The 15313-nt window shown below is 52.2% G+C and overlaps 1 long non-coding RNA gene across 1 annotated transcript; it reads left to right on the forward strand.

Moving 5' to 3' along the window:
• Positions 1-452: 452 nt before the first annotated feature.
• LOC140454039 (uncharacterized) lies at positions 453-14331 on the forward strand. Its single transcript, XR_011952537.1, has 3 exons — positions 453-665; positions 3609-3734; positions 12344-14331. It is a non-coding gene; the product is annotated as an uncharacterized lncRNA (long non-coding RNA).
• The last annotated feature ends 982 nt before the right edge of the window (positions 14332-15313 follow it).

Consider the following 15313-nt stretch of genomic DNA (forward strand, 5'->3'; position numbering starts at 1 on the left):
CAAGAGATCTTACTGAGGTCTACAGATGCTGGAGATCAGAGTTGAGAGTGTGGCGCTGGAAAAGCGCAGCAGGTCAGGCAGCGTCCGAGAGCAGGAGAATTGAGCTCCTCGGATGCTGCCTGAACTGCTGTGCTTTTCCCAGCACCGCACTCTTAACACTTGTATCAACCAGGGGTAAGAGGTCTGTACAGGCCTAGTGTCTCCTCCATACGACCTCAACTCTGGGATCAATCTCCTGAGTTGTCTCTGAGCTGCCCTCCAGTGCCACTGGCGCATCGCTCCTCAAACGAAACCTGCCCCCGAACCTCCAGGCCTGCTCTTCCTGACCAGGGCTCCTCGGCAAAATGGCTTCCTGCTTTCTCTGTCTCCGTCTCTCTCTCTCTCTCTCTCTCTCTCTCTCTCTGACTTGTCGCAACGCCCTCCCTCCCCACCCTGGACTCTCCGCAGGTTCACAGAGTCTTCCCGAACGGCCTGGCCGCCAGGAGGGGACCATCGAGCGGGGGGACCAGGTGCTGTCCATCAACGGGAGTCTGCTCAAGGACGTCAGCCACAGCGAGGCCCTGTCGTATCTGCACAAGGCCCGACCCGTCAGGCAGGCCATCGTCGTGATCCGAAAGCTGCCGAACCCGAGAGGGCCGCCCCGCGCCAGGACCGTGCCGCGCCAGGTAACCACCTACCCCCTTCCCCCCCCCCTGGTGGCTCCGGTCGAAGTCTTGCTGTGCCCCTTTCTGCCTCCGCAAGATCCCTCTGTTGCCAAGAATCCCGCCTTTAACCCTGCATTCAAATCCGACCTTCCAAAATGAATCGTTTCGCACCTTCCTCGGTTTGTAATCCTAACCTAGTCAGTCAATCTTAGAACATAGAACATTGCAGTGCATTACAGGCCCTTCGGTCCTCGATGTTGTGCCGACCTGTGGAACCAATCTGAAGCCCAGCTATCCTACACTATTCCATTCTCATCCCTATGTTTATCCAGTGACCATTTAAATGCCCTTAAAGTTGGCGAGTCTACTACCGTTGCAGGCAGTGCGTTCCACACCCCTACTACTCTCTGAGTAAAGGAACTACCTCTGACATCTGTCCTATATCTATCACCCCTCAATTGAAAGCTATGTCCCCCTCATGTTAGCCATCACCATCCTGGGAAAAAGGGCTCTCCCTGTCCACCCTCTCTAACCCTCTAATTATCTCATACGTCTCGATTAAGTCACCTCTCAACTTTCTTCTCTCTAACGAAAACAGCCTCAAGTCCCTCAGCCTTTCCTTTGTAAGACCTTCCCTCCAGACCAGGCAACATCCTGGTAAATCTCCTCTGCACCCTTTCCAAAGCTTCCACATCCTTCTTATAATGCGGTGACCAGAACTGTACGCAATTCTCCAAGTGCGGCATGACCTCATGGTTCCGGAACTCAATCCCTCTACCAATAAAAGCTAACATGGTGGCTCAGTGGTTAGCACTGCTGCCTCACAGTGCCAGGGATCTGGGTTCAATCCTCCCCGGGGCAATTGTCTGTGTGGAGTTTGCACATTCTCCCAGTGTCTGCGTGGGTTTCCTCCGGGTGCTCCGGTTTCCTCCCACAGTCCAAAAATGTGCAGGTTAGGGTGGATTGGCCACGCTAGATTGCCCAAAGGTGCATTAGTCAGAGGGAAGTGGGTCTGGGTGGGTTACTCTGCGGAGGGTCGGTGTGGACTGGGTTAGGCCGAAGGGCCTGTTTCCACACTGTTGGGGAATCTAATCGAATTACACCGTATGCCTTCGTAACAACCCTATCAATCTGGGTGGCATGTTCTTCGCAGTTCCCCAGTATCAATCTTCTTTGTACCACCCACCCACCCACCCCGAGAGTAAGAGCACCCCCCTCCTCACAGTATCAATCTTCTTTGTACCACCCACCCACCCACCCCGAGAGTAAGAGCACCCCCCTCCTCAGAGGAGGGGACCAAAGCAGCGCACAATGTTCTCGGGGTGGCCTCATCGAGGGCCTGTATAACTGCAACAATCACAAAGCATCCCCCTGGTTCCTGCGCTCAAAACCTCTCGCGGTGAAAGCCAACAACACCATTCGCTTTCTTGATTGCGCGCGAGCTTAACCGTCCCTTGGGAAACGCGTGTCTCGCTCTCGAGAGTCTCGCTACGCGGCTGGAGGTCTGGAGTCACGTGGAGGCCCAGACCGGGGACGGACTGAGACGGGGGAATGGCGTCACCCAGAGACCCGGGAGCAAGCGGAAGTCTTCCGACACCGAAAGCAGTCGGTGGCCAAACGATGAAGGTGTTGGCGGTAGTTCTTAGGGGTCAAAATGTGGGGGCATTGTGAAAGGGGTGAACGGAGAACTGAGTTGAGTTGTCGGCCATTTTTGTATTGGATGGTGGACCCTAGAGGGGCAGGGTCAGATCGACGAGGGAGTTAAAGGAAGGGGCAGGTGAACTAGGCAAGTGAATAAGAGTTGGGCATCAGCCATGAGCGCTTGGCATGGTGGGACAGTATTGATGGGCCAAATAGCCTACCAGCCCTCCAGGGTTGGCATGTTTGCTTGAGAAGGTGTTTGTTGAGCTGGTCATGCCATGTCAATGTAATTGCTTTGCGTCTGTCATTGTATCCAGGCCAGACCAGGGACGGGTGGAAGATTTCTGGCCCTGAACCATTTTTTGTTTGCTAACCATGGCTTGATAGATCAAAACAAAACCCTTCCCGATCAAATCCCAATCAGCGATGTCTTCCCTGTTCTGTCCTGGTGTGCTCTTGTGTGAATTCCCATGCCTCAGAAAGCTTAGATTTTCTCAGCTTTGTAATGATCTGCTGATTGCTAATCACACACTTCTGGTCTGGAGTTTTATGAGCTCAACTTGTGCACGCAGGTAACTGAGCTTCCCCGGCACTACCCTCAGCTCCCTTCCCAAAGAGGACCTGGATTTGCTTCCGAATGCACCCACTTCTAAAACTGCCCCCAAATCTTTCTGTCCCTGGGTTTGTTTAAACTGAAAATTTATCAAAGCTAAAAGGAAGTTAATGAGTTTTGCTGTTTCCTTTTGCAATCCTTCCACAGTAATTACAAACAATCTTCCGTTAACACTCCAAGAGATTACCTGCTCTTTTTCACATATTCATAGAGTCATAGGGCATGGAAACAGGCCCTTCGGTCCAACTCATCCCTACTTTCCTATACTGAACTAGTCTCATTTGCCTGCGTTTAGCCCACATCCCTTTCCTATCCACATACCAGTTTTTAAACGTTGTAATTATACCTGCCTCTACCACTTCCACTTGTTCTATATATGCCTCTGGTGCCTTCCCCTCTCACTTTAAACCAATGCCCTCTAGTTTTGGACTCCCCTATTCTGGGGAAAAGACCTTGGTTCGTCACCCTGTCCATGCTCCGCATGGATTTAGAATGAAATGATTTATATATTGGATAAGTTCACTGTTCAAGAAGGACTTTCTGACCCTTTCCATTCCTAATCTCAGCACAATACCCCATATGCCACTAGTTTGAAATCCAAATTCCAGATGTTGTGTAATATTTAGGGAAATGGATCTCCAAGGCTGTGACACATATGTTTTCTCCCCCATTTCCCTCCCTCACCCCGTCCCACCAACCCTCTGGGTCAGAGAGTTTGGGAGAGTTTGTCACCGTGGAGCTGATGAAGACAGATACAGGACTTGGCTTCAGTCTGGACGGGGGCAAGAGTTCGAGTCAAGGGGACAGGCCACTCACCATCAAGAAGGTCTTCCAAGGTATGAAGAACGGGCTTGCAGCTCCTCCCTTTAACGTTTACGGGGCTGGGGGTGGTTGGTGTTTCAATGTTTTTCAGTTCCACACAGCCAGAGACTTCGTTCTTTCAAAGGGCAGTTCCTCTCTCCCCACAACTTAGAGGCTAAATCCCACACTTCCTCCCTCCCTCTCTCTCTCTCACTCGCTCTCTTTCCCTTCCCCCTTCTCCATCTCTCCCACACCCCCCCTCCCCTTCTCCGACGCTCCCTCTCTCCTTCCTCTTCTCCATCTCTCACTCTCTTCCCTCCCACTTCTCTATCACTCTCTCTCACTCTTTCCCTTCTCTTCTCCAGCTCTCACTCTCTCCCCCTCCCCTTCTCTATCTCTCACTCTCTCCCCCTTCTCTATCTCTCACTCTCTCCCCCTTCTCTGTCTCTCACTCTCTCCCCTTTCCCTTCTCTATCTCTCACTCACTCCCCCTTCTCTATCTCTCACTCTCTCCCCTTCCCCTTCTCTATCTCTCATTCTCTCCCCTTCTCTATCTCTCACTCTCTCCCCCTTCTCTATCTCTCACTCTCTCCCCCTTCTCTATCGCTCACTCTCCCCCTCCCCTTCTCTATCTCCCACTCACTCCCCCTTCTCTATCTCTCACTCTCCCCCTTCTCTATCTCTCACTCTCCCCCTCCCCTTCTCTATCTCTCAGTCTCTCCCCCTTCTCTATCTCTCACGCTCCCCCTTCCCTTCTCTATCTCTCACTCTCTTCCCCTTCTCTATCTCTCACGCTCCCCCTTCCCTTCTCTATCTCTCACTCTCCCTCTCCCCTTCTCTATCTCTCACGCACTCCCCCTTCTCTACCTCTCAGTCTCTCCCCCTTCTCTATCTCTCACTCTCCCCCTCCCCTTCTCTATCTCTCACGCTCCCCCTTCCCTTCTCCATCTCTCACTCTCTCCCCCTTCTCTATCCCTCACTCTCTCCCCCTTCTCTATCTCTCACTCTCACCCCCTTCTCTATCTCTCACTCTCTCCCCCTCCCCTTCTCTATCTCTCATTCTCTCCCCCTTCTCTATCTCTCACTCTCTCCCCCTCCCCTTCTCTATCTCTCACTCTCTCCCCCTTCTCTATCTCTCACTCTCCCCCTCCCCTTCTCTATCTCTCACTCTCTCCCCTTTCTCTATCGCTCACTCTCCCCCTCCCCTTCTCTATCTCCCACTCACTCCCCCTTCTCTATCTCTCACTCTCTCCCCCTTCTCTATCTCTCACTCTCCCCCTCCCCTTCTCTATCTCTCACGCTCCCCCTTCGATTCTCTATCTCTCACTCTCTCCCCCTTCTCTATCTCTCACTCTCCCTCTCCCCTTCTCTATCTCTCACGCACTCCCCCTTCTCTATCTCTCAGTCTCTCCTCCTTCTCTATCTCTCACTCTCCCTCTCCCCTTCTCTATCTTTCACGCACTCCCCCTTCTCTATCTCTCACTCTCTCCCCCTTCTCTATCTCTCACTCTCCCCCTCCCCTTCTCTATCTCTCATTCTCTCCCCCTTCTCTATCTCTCACTCTCCCCCTCCCCTTCTCTATCTCTCAGTCTCTCCCCCTTCTCTATCTCTCACGCTCCCCCTTCCCTTCTCTATCTCTCACTCTCTTCCCCTTCTCTATCTCTCACGCTCCCCCTTCCCTTCTCTATCTCTCACTCTCTCCCCCTTCTCTATCTCTCACTCTCCCTCTCCCCTTCTCTATCTCTCACGCACTCCCCCTTCTCTACCTCTCAGTCTCTCCCCCTTCTCTATCTCTCACTCTCCCCCTCCCCTTCTCTATCTCTCACGCTCCCCCTTCCCTTCTCCATCTCTCACTCTCTCCCCCTTCTCTATCCCTCACTCTCTCCCCCTTCTCTATCTCTCACTCTCACCCCCTTCTCTATCTCTCACTCTCTCCCCCTCCCCTTCTCTATCTCTCATTCTCTCCCCCTTCTCTATCTCTCACTCTCTCCCCCTCCCCTTCTCTATCTCTCACTCTCTCCCCCTTCTCTATCTCTCACTCTCCCCCTCCCCTTCTCTATCTCTCACTCTCTCCCCTTTCTCTATCGCTCACTCTCCCCCTCCCCTTCTCTATCTCCCACTCACTCCCCCTTCTCTATCTCTCACTCTCTCCCCCTTCTCTATCTCTCACTCTCCCCCTCCCCTTCTCTATCTCTCACGCTCCCCCTTCGATTCTCTATCTCTCACTCTCTCCCCCTTCTCTATCTCTCACTCTCCCTCTCCCCTTCTCTATCTCTCACGCACTCCCCCTTCTCTATCTCTCAGTCTCTCCTCCTTCTCTATCTCTCACTCTCCCTCTCCCCTTCTCTATCTTTCACGCACTCCCCCTTCTCTATCTCTCACTCTCTCCCCCTTCTCTATCTCTCACTCTCCCCCTCCCCTTCTCTATCTCTCATTCTCTCCCCCTTCTCTATCTCTCACTCTCCCCCTCCCCTTCTCTATCTCTCACTCTCTCCCCCTTCTCTATCTCTCACTCTCCCCCTCCCCTTCTCTATCTCTCATTCTCTCCCCCTTCTCTATCTCTCACTCTCCCCCTCCCCTTCTCTATCTCTCACTCTCTCCCCTTTCTCTATCGCTCACTCTCCCCCTCCCCTTCTCTATCTCCCACTCACTCCTCCTTCTCTATCTCTCACTCTCCCTCTCCCCTTCTCTATCTTTCACGCACTCCCCCTTCTCTATCTCTCACTCTCTCCCCCTTTTCTATCTCTCACTCTCTCCCCCTTCTCTATCGCTCACTCTCTCCCCTTTCTCTATCGCTCTCTCTCCCCCTTCCCTTCTCTATCTCTCATTCTCTCCCCCTTCTCTATCTCTCACTTTCTCCCCCTTCTCTATCTCTCACTCTCCCCCTCCCCTTCTCTATCTCTCACTCTCCCCCTCCCCTTCTCTATCTCTCACGCTCCCCTTCCCTTCTCTATCTCTCAGTCTCCCCCTCCCCTTCTCTATCTCTCACGCACTCCCCCTTCTCTATCTCTCACTCTCCCCCCCTTCTCCATCTCTCACTCTCCCCCTCCCCTTCTCTGTCTCTCACTCTCTCCCCCTCTCCTTCTCTGTCTCTTACTCTCCCCTTTCTCTTCTCCATCTCTCACTCTCTTCCCCTTCTCTTCTCCATCTCTCACTCTCTCCCCCTTCTCTATCGCTCACTCTCTCCCCTTTCTCTATCGCTCTCTCTCCCCCTTCCCTTCTCTATCTCTCATTCTCTCCCCCTTCTCTATCTCTCACTTTCTCCCCCTTCTCTATCTCTCACTCTCCCCCTCCCCTTCTCTATCTCTCACTCTCCCCCTCCCCTTCTCTATCTCTCACACTCTCCCCCTTCTCCATCTCTCAATCTCTCCCCCTTCCCTATCTCTCACTCTCCCCCTCCCCTTCTCTATCTCTCACTCTCCCCTTTCTCTTCTCCATCTCTCACTCTCTTCCCCTTCTCTTCTCCATCTCTCACTCTCTCCCCCTTCTCTATCTCTCATTCTCTCCCCCATCTCTTCTCCATCTCTCACTCTCTCCCCCTTCTCTATCTCTCATTCACTCCCCCTTCTCTGCCTCTCACTGTCCCCCCCCTTCTCTATCTCTCACTCTCTCCCCCTTCTCTATCTCTCATTCACTCCCCCTTCTCTATCTCTCACTCTCTCCCCCTCCCCTTCTCCATGTCTCACTCACTCCCCCTTCTCTATCTCTCACTCTCCCCGTTTTCTATCTCTCACTCTCTCCCCTCCCCTTCTCTATCTCTCACTCCCCACCTTCTCTATATCTCACTTACTCCCCCTTCTCTATCTCTCACTCTGTCCCCCTCTCCTTCTCTATCTCTCACTCTCTCCCCCTTCTCTATCTCTCACTCACTCCCCCTTCTCTATCTCTCACTCTGTCCCCCTTCTCTCTCACTCTCTTCCCCTCTCCCTCTCTATCTCTCACTCTCTCCCCCTTCTCTCTCTCTCTCACTCACTCCCCCTTCTCCATCTCTCACTCTCTCCCCCTCTGCTTCTCTATCTCTCACTCTCTCCCCTCTCCCTCTCCATCTCTCACTCACTCCCCCTTCTCTATCTCTCTCTCTCTCCCCCTCTCCTTCGCTATGTCTCACTCACTCTCCCTTCTCTATCTCTCACTCTCTCCCCTTTTCTATCTCTCACTCTAACCCCTCTCCTTTGCTATCTCTCACACTCTCCCCCTTCTCCATCTCTCACTCTCTCCCCCTCCCCTTCTCTATCTCTCACTCTCATCCCCTTCTCTATCTCTCACTCTCCCTCTTCTCTATCTCTCACTCTGTCCCCTCTCCTTTTCAATCTCTCACTCTCTTCCCTTCTCTCTCACTCCCTTTTTTTCCTCTCTCTCCCTTCCCATTCCCTCTATCTCCACATCTCCCTCTTGCACCTACCTGCTTTCTTTCCCTCTCTCTCCTGCTCTGTCTCCCCTTCCCACAATCTCCCCATCTCTCTCCTGCCTTCCCTCTCTCTCTGTCTCTCTCTACTTCCCAATCGTTCTGTCTCCCACTTCATTCTCTCTCTCTCATTCCCCCCTCTCTCTCCTTCTCTATCTCTGCTTCTCTCTATCTCCCTTTCTTTCTCTTTTACCCCCTTTCTCTCCCTTCGCTCTCCTCTTCCCTCTTTACTCCCTCTTTCTCCTCTCTGTCACCACTTCTCTCTCCTTCCTCTGTCTCTCTTTTCCTTCTCTTTCTCTCCCATTCTCTCTCACCTCTTCTCTCTCTGTTGCCTTATCTCTTCCTTTTCCCCTCTCTCTTTGTCTGTCTCTCTCTTCCTTTGTCTTTCTCCCCTTTCTATCTCTCTCCCTCCCTTTCTTTCTTTCCACACTGTCCTTCACTTTCTCGCTTCCCCTCTTTATCTCTCCTTCCCTCTCTTCTGTTCTCTCTCTCTTTCTTTCTCTCTCCCCTTTTGTCTCTTCCTTTCTCTCTCTCTCTCTCTCTTTGTTGCTTTGTGTCCACTAATCCCTCCTTCCATCCCTTCATCGGCCCTCCCACCTCTCCCTCCGTCCTTCCCCAGTTCCCTCCACCCGCAGACCCAGTCACTCTGCCCTCGGGGTCGGGCGGTGGGAGGGAGGAGGCTCGAGGGGACGTTGTGGCCCTTGGGCCCAGGTTCTGTCTCACTGGCAGTGCCCAGCTCGGCTGACCTTTGACCCCTTGGCGTCGATAGGCCTCAGGCTTCGCAGTGGTCCAGCTCTTGGGAAGAATCCAGGTTTACATGACCACTCCCTCCCTCCCACCCCCTGGCAAAGTCGGCAGGGTCTCTCGTGACGCAAACTCTGACCTGTCCCATCCTGGGTGAGGCCCCCCCCCCCCCCCCCCCCCTGTCATCATGTGACTTCCTCGTTCTGACATCAAGAACATCGTTGCTTGATCCCCATGTGGATCCATAATGGGATAGCACTGAGCTGGATTGGGCTGGTGAGGGAAGACAAGGTTGGGGGTGTGGGTGGGAGGGGTTGCGCTGGGAGCAGATGAGATGCCCCACCCCACCCTTTGACTTTCTCTATAAGGTCCTGGGGAGTGTTGCTGAACAAAGAGACCTTGGAGTGCAGGTTCATATCTCCTTGAAAGTGGAGTCACAGGGAGATAGGATAGAGAAGGCGGCGTTTGGTATGCTTTCCTTTATTGGTCAGAGTATTGAGTACAGGAGTTGGGAGGTCATGTTGCAGCTGTACAGGATATTGGTTAGGCCACTGTTGGAATATTGTGTGCAATTCTGGTCTCCCTGCTATAGGAAGGATGTTGTGAAACCTGAAAGGGTTCAGAAAAGATTTACAAGGATGTTGGAGGGTTTGAGCTACAGGGAGAGGCTGAACAGGCTGGGGCTGTTTTCCCTGGAGCGTCGGAGGCTGAGGGGTGACCTTATAGAGGTTTATAAAATTATAGGGGCATGGATAGGGTAAATAGGCAAAGTCTTTTCCCTGGGGTGGGGTAGTCCAGAACTAGATGGGCATAGGTTTAGGGTGAGAGGGGAAAGATTTTAAAAAGACCTAAGGGGCAACTTTTTCACTCAGAGGGTGGTGCGTGTGTGGAATGAGCTGCCAGAGGAAGTGGTGGAGGCTGGTACAATGACAACATTTAAGAGGCATTTGGATGGGTATATGAATAGGAAGGGTTTGGAGGGATATGGGCCGGGTGCTGGCAGGTGGGACTAGATTGGGTTTGGATATCTGGTCGGCATGGACGGGTTGGACCGAAGGGTCTGTTTCCGTGCTGTACATCTCTATGGGGGGTTGGACTGAAGGGTGTGTTTCTGTGCTGTACATCTCTATGGGGGGATGGACCGAAGGGTCTGTTTCTGTGCTGTACATCTCTATGAGGGGTTGGACCGAAGGGTCTGTTTCTGTGCTGTACATCTCTATGAGGGGTTAGACCGAAGGGTCTGTTTCTGTGCTGTACATCTCTATGAGGGGTTAGACCGAAGGGTCTGTTTCTGTCCTGTACATCTCTATGAGGGGTTGGACCGAAGGGTCTGTTTCTGTCCTGTACATCTCTATGAGGGGTTGGACCGAAGGGTCTGTTTCTGTGCTGTACATCTCTATGACCGAAGGGTCTGTTTCTGTGCTGTACATCTCTATGAGGGGTTGGACCGAAGGGTCTGTTTCTGTGCTGTACATCTCTATGACTGAAGGGTCTGTTTCTGTGCTGTACATCTCTATGGGGGGTTGGACCGAAGGGTCTGTTTCTGTGCTGTACATCTCTATGGGGGGTTGGACCGAAGGGTCTGTTTCTGTGCTGTACATCTCTATGGGGGGATGGACCGAAGGGTCTGTTTCTGTGCTGTACATCTCTATGGGGGGGTTGGACCGAAGGGTCTGTTTCTGTGCTGTACATCTCTATGGGGGGTTGGACCGAAGGGTCTGTTTCTGTGCTGTACATCTCTATGGGGGGTTAGACCGAAGGGTCTGTTTCTGTGCTGTACATCTCTATGGGGAGGTTGGACCGAAGGGTCTGTTTCTGTGCTGTACATCTCTATGAGGGGATGGACCGAAGGGTCTGTTTCTGTGCTGTACATCTCTATGGGGGGGTTAGACCGAAGGGTCTGTTTCTGTGCTGTACATCTCTATGACTGAAGGGTCTGTTTCTGTGCTGTACAACTCTATGAGGGGTTGGACCGAAGGGTCTGTTTCTGTGCTGTACATCTCTATGAGGGGTTGGACCGAAGGGTCTGTTTCTGTGCTGTACATCTCTATGGGGGGTTAGACCGAAGGGTCTGTTTCTGTGCTGTACATCTCTATGAGGGGATGGACCGAAGGGTCTGTTTCTGTGCTGTACATCTCTATGGGGGGTTGGACCGAAGGGTCTGTTTCTGTGCTGTACATCTCTATGGGGGGTTAGACCGAAGGGTCTGTTTCTGTGCTGTACATCTCTATGAGGGGATGGACCGAAGGGTCTGTTTCTGTGCTGTACATCTCTATGAGGGGTTAGACCGAAGGGTCTGTTTCTGTGCTGTACATCTCTATGACTCTATGACTGAAGGGTATGTTTCTGTGCTGTACATCTCTATGAGGGGTTGGACCGAAGGGTGTGTTTCTGTGCTGTACATCTCTATGGGGGGTTGGACCGAAGGGTCTGTTTCTGTGCTGTACATCTCTATGAGGGGTTGGACCGAAGGGTCTGTTTCTGTGCTGTACATCTCTATGAGGGGTTAGACCGAAGGGTATGTTTCTGTGCTGTACATCTCTATGAGGGGTTGGACCGAAGGGTCTGTTTCTGTGCTGTACATCTCTATGGGGGGTTGGACCGAAGGGTCTGTTTCTGTGCTGTACATCTCTATGAGGGGTTGGACCGAAGGGTCTGTTTCTGTGCTGTACATCTCTATGGGGGGTTGGACCGAAGGGTCTGTTTCTGTGCTGTACATCTCTATGACTCTATGACTGAAGGGTGTGTTTCTGTGCTGTACATCTCTATGAGGGGTTGGACTGAAGGGTCTGTTTCTGTGCTGTACATCTCTATGACTGAAGGGTCTGTTTCTGTGCTGTACATCTCTATGGGGGGTTGGACCGAAGGGTCTGTTTCTGTGCTGTACATCTCTATGAGGGGTTGGACCGAAGGGTCTGTTTCTGTGCTGTACATCTCTATGACTGAAGGGTCTGTTTCTGTGCTGTACATCTCTATGAGGGGTTGGACCGAAGGGTCTGTTTCTGTGCTGTACATCTCTATGACTGAAGGGTCTGTTTCTGTGCTGTACATCTCTATGGGGGGTTGGACTGAAGGGTCTGTTTCTGTGCTGTACATCTCTATGGGGGGTTGGACCGAAGGGTCTGTTTCTGTGCTGTACATCTCTATGGGGGGTTGGACCGAAGGGTCTGTTTCTGTGCTGTACATCTCTATGGGGGGATGGACCGAAGGGTCTGTTTCTGTGCTGTACATCTCTATGGGGGGGTTGGACCGAAGGGTCTGTTTCTGTGCTGTACATCTCTATGGGGGGTTGGACCGAAGGGTCTGTTTCTGTGCTGTACATCTCTATGGGGGGTTGGACCGAAGGGTCTGTTTCTGTGCTGTACATCTCTATGGGGGGTTGGACCGAAGGGTCTGTTTCTGTGCTGTACATCTCTATGGGGGGTTGGACCGAAGGGTCTGTTTCTGTGCTGTACATCTCTATGATTCAATGACCCTGTGACTCTGTGCTTTCAGGTGGGGCCAGCCATCAGTCAGGTTTGATCCAACCCGGGGACCAACTGGTTCAGGTCAGTGACCGTGACTACCGAGGCCTGACCTGCTACGAAGCCTGGACTCTCATCAAGGCCCTACCTCCGGGCCCCGTGAAGGTGGTGGTCTGCAAAATGACCTTTTAAACTGAGGAGGGTGAGCGGTGGCTGCTGAGGGGAAACACGGCCACCGCCCGTGTGGAGCCAAGGACCCGCTGGTGATCTGAGATAGCTGCCTTTGTCGTTGCCTGTTTTCTTCCATTTTGGTCTCACAGCCAATTTACCTGGAGGCCTCAGTGTCCAGGCAGACTCGAAAGGGACCTTTTGTTGGAATTTACTGGATATTTATCTCAAAAGGCCCAGAGGTGTGGTAGCTAAGTGATCAGTGGTGGGGACGGTTATGAAAAGCCGCCATTAGGCCTCAGGTAGGAATGTCTGTAGTTCTGAACCGCTCTCCCCCCCCCCCCCCCCCCCCCCCCCCACAATACTCCCCCAATCCCTCAGTTTCTATCGGACTTGTACAGGGAGCTCTGCAGTTACAACAGGACTGTCCTGAGTTCATAGGAAAGGGAGGATACGGCCCTTGACATCAAGACTGAATTTGACTGAGTGAGGCACCCAGAAACCCGAGCGAATCTGGGGTCTGTGGGATTCGAGGGGACAACGTTCTGCTGTCTGGAGTCATACCCAGCACGGAGGAAGAAGGCTACAGTCCGTAATCACAGTCCAGGAGATCTCTGCAGGAGCTCCTCAGGGTGGTGTCCTAGGTCCAACCACCTTCAGCTGCTTCATCAATGACCTCCCCCCTCCGTCGTAAGTAGGGGATGATCATCGATGATTGCGCAGTGTTCAGCACAGTTCGCCCCTCCTCAGATACCGAAACAGTCTGGGTTCAAATGCAACAAGACCCAGGCTTGGGATGACAAGTGGTAAATAACATTCACACCACACAAACACCAGGCTATGACCATCTCCACAAGGAGACAGTCTAACCATCGCCCCCTCGACATTCAATGGTGTTACCATCACTGAATCCCCCCCACTATCAACATCCTGGGGGTTCCCATTGAGAGAGAATCTAACCATCGCCACCTTGATGTTCAATGGTGTTACCGTCACTGAATCCCCCCCACTATCAACATCCTGGGGGTTCCCATTGAGAGAGAATCTAACCATCGCCCCTTGATGTTCAATGGTGTTACCATCACTGAATCCCCCCCACTATCAACATCCTGGGGGTTACCATTGAGAGAGAATCTAACCATTGCCCCCTTGATGTTCAATGGTGTTACCATCACTGAATCCCCCCATTATCAATATCCTGAGGGTTACCATTGAGAGAGAATCTAACCATCGCCCCCCTGAAGTTCAATGGTGTTACCATCACTGAATCCCCCCACTATCAACATCCTGGGGGTTACCATTGAGAGAGAATCTAACCATTGCCCCCTTGATGTTCAATGGTGTTACCATCACTGAATCCCCCCATTATCAATATCCTGAGGGTTACCATTGAGAGAGAATCTAACCATTGCCTCCTTGACGTTCAATGGTGTTACCATCACTGAATCCCCCCCACTATCAACATCCTGGGGGTTCCCATTGAGAGAGAATCTAACCATTGCCTCCTTGATGTTCAATGGTGTTACCATCACTGAATCCCCCCCACTATCAACATCCTGGGGGTTCCCATTGAGAGAGAATCTAACCATCGCCCCCTTGATGTTCAATGGTGTTACCATCACTGAATCCCCCCCACTATCAACATCCTGGGGGTTACCATTGACCAGAAACTGAACTGGACCCAGCCATAAACACACAGGGGCTACAAGAGCAGGGTCAGAGGCTGGGAATCCTGCAGCGAGTAACTCCCCTCCTGACTCCCTCCCCAAAGCCTGTCCGACCATCGACCAGGCACGAGTCAGGAGGGTGAGGGAATACTCCCCACTCGCCCTGAATGGGGGCAGTCCCAGTTCCAGGGCCTTATAATGGTCTGGGAGGTGTGTGTGTGGGGTGGGGGGGGGGGGGGGGCAGTGGGAGTGTCAGAAATCCCTTCATCATCCAAGGGAGGAAAGTGGAAATCTGGGAAATCTCTCTCTCTCGCCTCACCCCCTCTCTTCAAAACAAAATTGGCTACATTGGCGTTGGGGAGTTTGTAAATTTGTGAGGAGATGGTTTAAAGATTATGGAGCAAATATAGTCAGGTGGGATTATGGTACAGATTAGCTCGAGCTGATTGGATAGACTCGGGCTGATTGGCCTGTTCCTCTCCATCAGGCTCTGATTAAATTAATTTGTCTATTGGGCATGGGCGTTGCCAGTTGGGTCAGCCATCATTCCCCAGAGGGCAGGCAAGACGGACTGCTGAGGGTCATAGGTCACCTGTAAGCCCAGGCCGGGTGAGGATGACGGATTCCCTTCACTGACGGGCGTTTGTGAAGCCTACAGGTCTTTACAATAATCAAGAATATTCACGCCATCGCCAACCTTTTGACGCCAGGTTTTTTAATGAGTTTGAATTTCACCGTCTCCTCTGGCGAGATTCGAACTAGCATCCCCGGGAAGTTTAATTCCGAAGTCTGGGCTTTGTCGTTCGCCATTGTCGTCTGATCCTGTTTTCTGTGAGGGGTGGTGGGCTGAAGGAAGATAAGGAGAAACTTCTTCAGCCAGAGAGTGGGGGATCAATGGAATTCACTCCCACAGATGGCTGTGGAGGCCTGGTCATTGAGGACATTTAAGACGGAGATAGGTTTTAGCGAGTTTTGAGAAGATTGGTAGCTCAGGTTGAGGTTCTGGATGTAGGTTTGCTCGCTGAGCTGGAAGGTTCATTTCCAGACGTTTCATCACCCGACTAGGTCACATCTTCAGTGGGCCTCCAGGCAAAGCACTGTTGATGATTCTTGCTTTCTATTGATATGTTTGGGTTGGTGATGTCATTTCCTGTGGTGATGTCACT

Source organism: Chiloscyllium punctatum, chromosome 28, assembly GCF_047496795.1.
Source record: "Chiloscyllium punctatum isolate Juve2018m chromosome 28, sChiPun1.3, whole genome shotgun sequence".
NCBI lineage: Eukaryota > Metazoa > Chordata > Chondrichthyes > Orectolobiformes > Hemiscylliidae > Chiloscyllium > Chiloscyllium punctatum.